The sequence below is a fragment of the Aythya ferina genome (genome assembly GCF_964211825.1).
Source record: "Aythya ferina genome assembly, chromosome: 8".
In the NCBI taxonomy this organism is placed as follows: Eukaryota; Metazoa; Chordata; class Aves; order Anseriformes; family Anatidae; genus Aythya; species Aythya ferina.
This window is the reverse complement of record NC_140304.1, coordinates 8,052,696-8,058,834: the sequence shown is the minus strand read 5'-3', so window position 1 is coordinate 8,058,834 and position 6,139 is coordinate 8,052,696.

Genomic DNA, 6,139 nt, shown 5'->3' with positions numbered 1-6,139 from the left:
AGTGTCAAAGGAGCAGTAGAAGCTCAGGGACATTATGGAACAACAGAAACTAGGAAGTGCCTGAGGTATATGCTGATGCAGAGCTCAGAAATTATCACAAAATTGTGTCGATTGCTGCTCCCTTGGCATCATCTGCCTTGCGCTGATTCACAGCAGTTGGCGATCAAGTCTAAGCTGATTTTCTCACAACAGTTCTATGTATCCAAAAGTGTGGAAGGAGTATTGCCAGGAAACCTGCAATTGCTTTGGAGAGCGTTCTCTGAGGTCAGATCCACAAAGCGAGGTGGTGAATGTGAGCTATTACTAGCACTGTTTAAATCGAAACTGGTGAATTATTCAAGCTTGAATTTGACACAGGCAGGAAAGTAGGTTTTGTTTGTTTGGGTTTTCAGGGCAGATAAATAATTAGGATCAAATACTGGAACTGGAAAATGAAAATTGCTTTTTAAAATGTAAAATAACTTTTAAAAATACAATGGATACCTACGGGATGTATTTGTGTGTAGATACGTTTGTATCTGTAAGTAAACATTGTGTTTGGCAGTATGGATTGGAGTACTTCACAAAACGTGAAGGCTCTGCAAACTATTTCTCTTGGAGTAAATTGTTGTATTAATGTCATGTTTGTGAGCAATTCCAAAGGATGTTTAAGAAAAGATGTGGAAGAAAAATTATTTAAACAGAGAAAAGTGCTGAATGATAATTTACTTACTGTAGAGCTGAATGGAAAACCCATTCAGGGAAATAAGCTGACTAGGTTTGGCAGCCTGTGCTGCAAGAAACATTTTCCATTGCCCATGCAGACAGAGCAGTTAAGTGTTAATAGGAAACAATGCTATTTTTTCTTCTTGAAACTAAAATTAGAAGATACATTGTTTAAGAAGTGTTAATCTGATGCAAGGCAACTATTTCATTTATTAAACATTCTTTACTGCTGCTAACTGCTGGGAAACCATGAGGAGGAGCTAAAATCCATCCCCCTCATGCAGGGGTATGAAGCAGGTGTAAGGCAGCTCCTGCAGTGACTGCAGGGTCACGGTGCATGATCCTGGGATGGGAGAGCCGTGGTGCCATGGCCAGGACCAGGAGCAGAGGAAGGGGCCATGGGACAGGACTTGTGGCAGGAGCAACTTCCAGCCCTGTGGTGCCCTGGCAGCCTCTCCTTGCTGGGAGGTGTTGCTTCTGCTCTCGTCACTGCGCTGCCACCACGTCATCTTGGCTTAATTTTAAGCGTGAGTATGAATTATCCTGCTACCATCCCTGGGATGCACAGGTACCTTTTAGTTTCTCTCAGGTAAGTGTGAATGGAAAGAAGACTGCCACAAAATGCTGAATCTATTTACCAAAGTGACACCTGCATAGTTCAGCTATGCTTACCTTATATATCTGCTGCTGTTTTTTATTTATCAATCTGTTTCCTACAATCAGTGCCATAGGACTGTAAAATAAATTTTTACGTAGACTGTAAAGAGCAGGCTATACAAATGAGACAACCTTGCTGATCTGTTTTATACTAGTGTTATTTAGTTTGTTAAAAATTAATGGAATTATAAATACTGTATTTCATTTTTTTAATTGTTTTTAATCAAAATTTATTTAATGCTAGCTATTGAGATCAGTTTTCTGGTATGATATTTGAGTTTTAACCAAACTAATTTTCTTTGGAGCACAGCTCTACTCAAAATTTCTGTTTCCAAATGTGGTAGGGAAATTTGGTAGCAGTTTGGAATATGATGTGCTGGTAAATAAATCAAATATTTTGGGCAAAAGGGGACTTTCAGGAATCACCCTGGGTCAGGTAATTCGGTTGTGGCATATCTTTCATAAAAGCAATGAGGAATCTTGGTAAGTTAATAGGCTTGCAAGTCATCAGATTTTCCACATGCAGTCATGTCCTGTAAGTGCAATGGAGTGCATTAATAGTCCTCCGATGTAACATTTTCCAAGTGTTTTGTAGTAATACTGGTTGGGTCATGTACTTCTAACAAGCGTTAACATTCCTCAGGGAAGACTCAGAGTTTGAAGTGCCTTATTCTACCATAAAATGAGGAATAATCAAATCTGTGAGGGACAGGCGGCTGTGAACTTGGCAGGAATATATGACACTTGTGTATTCTGCAGCAGGCATTTCCTCTTTTCTTGTGACGAGCTGGAGAAAATCATTTTGAAGTATATGTATTGTATACATGAAGAAGAACATAATATTACATAGCATTCATGCTTCCTACTTAATCAACACATGCCTGCGGTAGGTTCCTGGAACAGAATTGGGCTGCAATTGCTGCTGGCACCCCCAAAATCTTTCAGATTATAGCTGCCTGCTGCCTCAGTGCTTTGGTGACATGACAAGATAGTGCTCTGCTGATGGCCAGGACTAAATACAGATGCAAGCACAGTGCTTATCTCATGTAAAGCTTAAGATAATCAATTCCCACCTCTCCTCAATGAAGAAGCCTGTGTGTGGAGGAATGGTTAAGTGAAATAGGACATGTTGATGTTGGGCAGTTAAGAGGCAATGGGCTAGTGAAGCACCGTACTCAACTCACATGAGTCTGGCACGTACGCAGCTGGCTGAGAGCCAATCAGGATCAAGGACACGATGCCCTTGAGCGATTGGGAAAGTCCCTAAGGCGGGGCGGTGGCTAAAAGAAGGAGGAACAAACTGAAAAGAGCGGGAAATGTTAGCCAATGCTGAGCTTAGTTTTTGCAATATGTATGAGTTGATTATGTTCGAACTAGATAAAAGGCGACTGAGCTATCCATTAAAGTTGAAGTTCACTGTTCACTCATACTGAGCGTCTGTGTCTTCCTCCCGTCGACAACAAATTGGCGCCCGAACAGGGACAGGTCTGAACGGGATTTGGACACTGCTGGCAGTGATCCTGGGCCACGTGTTCGACGGAATAAGGGAGGATCCGGTCCTGCAACGCAGCCCAGGAGGTGGAAGGGACAAGAATCCCCGCACACGCGTCGGGAAGGTGAAAGGGACGTGGAGTCCCCGCACCCGGGAGAGGATCCCGCCGGTCACGCGTCGCCGAGGTCTGAAAGGTGAAAGGGACGAAAACTTGGAGTCCCCGCACCCGCAGCTCGGAAGGTGGAAGGGAGTCCCCGCACTCGGGATGAGCCTATAAAGGGTCCCGCCGGAAAAGCGCCGCCGAGGTCTTTGCAAAGGCTGCAACTGTATATATAAAGGTATGAAAGACAAGCGGCGTATAATTTGCTCAGATGCTTTTTAGAAAAGCGGAGCATTTTAGATATAGATTGTAAAAAAAAGAATTACCAGGGTTGTTAGCATGTGCAGTAGCGCAGGGTTGTTTTACAAATCCTGATACAGTTTTTTGAAGAAGCAGAGTGGCGTAAATTTGGGGACAAATTGTTTGATGTTATTAATGATATTAAGTCTGCTAAAAAATTTATTGAAGCCTTGGAGAACAGTCACTAACGCTTTAGCTACACATCAGGCTGAGCAGAGAGTCGCTGCTGCCGCTACAGAGCGACTGGGATTGCCGGGAAGTGCTGGAGCTGGGCATTGCCCACTGCCGTCTTCAGAAAGAATGATAACGCTGCCTCGGGGCTACGGGGCAATGGGAGCCTCCCCACCCCCCTCAGTCACCGCCACGAGCAGCGCTGCGCTTGGAGCTCACCGTGTGGCGAGTCGGCACACAGCAGAGGGACGGACATCAGGACCCTGCAGCCTGTCTGACGTAACCATGGAAGCAGCGGCGGCTGTGCTGCTTCTCTCTGGCATGTTTTTGATCTGTGGAGACCGTGCATGGCAAGGAGTACCAGCCAATGCTTTTGGAGGACCGTGTTACCTAGGGCGACTCACACTTTTCGCTCCAGATTTACACTCGTGGCAGAACTCGACAAGGAGCAGAAGAATTAAACGAGAACTAAAAACTCTGGGTTCTGACTGTAATGATGATGTAGAATTGTGGGGTCCAGCAGAAAGATTCTTTGTTTCTTTGGTGCCTGGTGTGGGAACTGCACAGGCTTTGACTAACATTAATAAGCTTGCTTGTAGGGCTGTTAAACAATCAAATGTAACAACACAAGTTTTTTCTGAAATGTCACAAGATATGGAGAGTCTAAGACATGCTGTATTGCAAAATAGGGCCGCTATTGATTTCTTGTTGCTGGCTCAGGGACATGGGTGTGAAGATGTAGAAGGAATGTGCTGCTTTTATCTTTCTGACCATGGTTAGTCAATTCACGACCAGTTGAAACGGTTAAGGGATCATACACAAAAAATTGTAGTACAAGATAGTTGGTTTGAAGGTTGGCTTAAATCTGTTTTTGGGAACATGGGTGGATGGGTTTTGTTAGTTAAAGAGGGACTTCGCTTTCTACTTATAATTATACTGATTTGTATTATTATTATTATTTTTTTAGTTGCTGCACGTATAATCCTTAACTGCCTAACTAAGAAACTAGAGCAACTCACAGAGAAGGTATTTGTAGCGCAAAATAAAAACGGGGGAATTGTGGAGGAATGGTTAAGTGAAATAGGACATGTTGATGTTGGGCAGTTAAGAGGCAATGGGCTAGTGAAGCACCGTACTCAACTCACATGAGTCTGGCACGTACGCAGCTGGCTGAGAGCCAATCAGGATCAAGGACACGATGCCCTTGAGCGATTGGGAAAGTCCCTAAGGCGGGGCGGTGGCTAAAAGAAGGAGGAACAAACTGAAAAGAGCGGGAAATGTTAGCCAATGCTGAGCTTAGTTTTTGCAATATGTATGAGTTGATTATGTTCGAACTAGATAAAAGGCGACTGAGCTATCCATTAAAGTTGAAGTTCACTGTTCACTCATACTGAGCGTCTGTGTCTTCCTCCCGTCGACAACACCTGTGTGCTTAGCTAGTGATCCATTGCTACCCAAAAAATTATGACTATTTGTCCTAGGTCTGAAGCACAGGTGAGACAGGTAGGGCTCTTTATGCACCAAGAAGGAGCATGTTGAAGAGCTTATTCTAGTTGCAGGGCATGTTGCAGTGAGGGTCATGCATTGTTCTTGTACCCCACCACTTGTTCATATAGCAATGGTTGCCCTGTTCGGTGGACAGAGCAAAATGAACCCCAGGGACCTGCCCAGAGATGTGTTCCTGCAGGCTGCCAAAAGCCCTACTGCTGAGAGACTTTCCTTACAGCTCTGGAAGCTGGCAGAGCCCCAGTGACAATGGTCTGACAGCATTTTCAACTAAACTGAAAGACAGGGAGAAGTTTCCAGGAAATGCTTGGGCTTGTGGCTGTTTAGTTAAGCTCATCCCACTTCTGATCATGTTGAGATTTTTCATCTTCACTGATGAACAAGTAATACCAGGAAAAATGCATTCCTGGAATCCTGACAGAGAAAGCATTGATGGTAGGCATGTTTGCTTATTTTTAATGCATTTAAGAGCATTTTTAAATTAAACCTCTTTGCTTCCATATTTTCTTTTTCTTTGGAGTGGAACGATTGTTTGCCATTACCCTGAATGCTTGAATGTTGCATACAAGATATTTTGTGCACTTGTAAATTCAGCAGACATTTTCTTGGCACCTCAGTATTCTATTGATGCAGCTGGTACTTTACACCCTTCATCAAAAGAAAAAGAAAAAAAAAAAAAAAAAAAAAAGAAAAATAGGTATCTTTCCAATTTACACGAAGTCTAACTTAGCCTTTTACCTCTGCACAGCTCAGAGTGGCGCTACAACCACCCTAATCCCCACCCAGAAGTAGGAATGAATGTAGGAAGAGCAAATGCACAGAGTGCTCAAAGCTCTTGGATTTATCTCTCAACATCAAACAATTTTATCTCTGGTCCACGGAGGGCACAGAGCTGCAGGTGGGTCACTGCCACGCTCACAGTGTGGCTGGGCGAGAGCTGGCGCTGAAGTGGCTAGGCCGGCACTCGCGGCCTAGTTGTGCCTGTGAGGGACCGTGTGCTTTGGAGACGTAAATAAGAAATGTGTGTGGCCTCTCGGACCTGAAGGGTAAAAAGCAGCCCTGAAAGGAGGACAGAAGCTTCACACAAGAAGCTATTGGTGACAAAGGACAGGTTTCAGCAAGACTGAGAGAAAGAGGGGGTGTCACAAATAAGCGATAACTGGCAGAAAGGGCGCTGAGGTAGCGCAGAGGGCAAGTGGAGCAGTCCT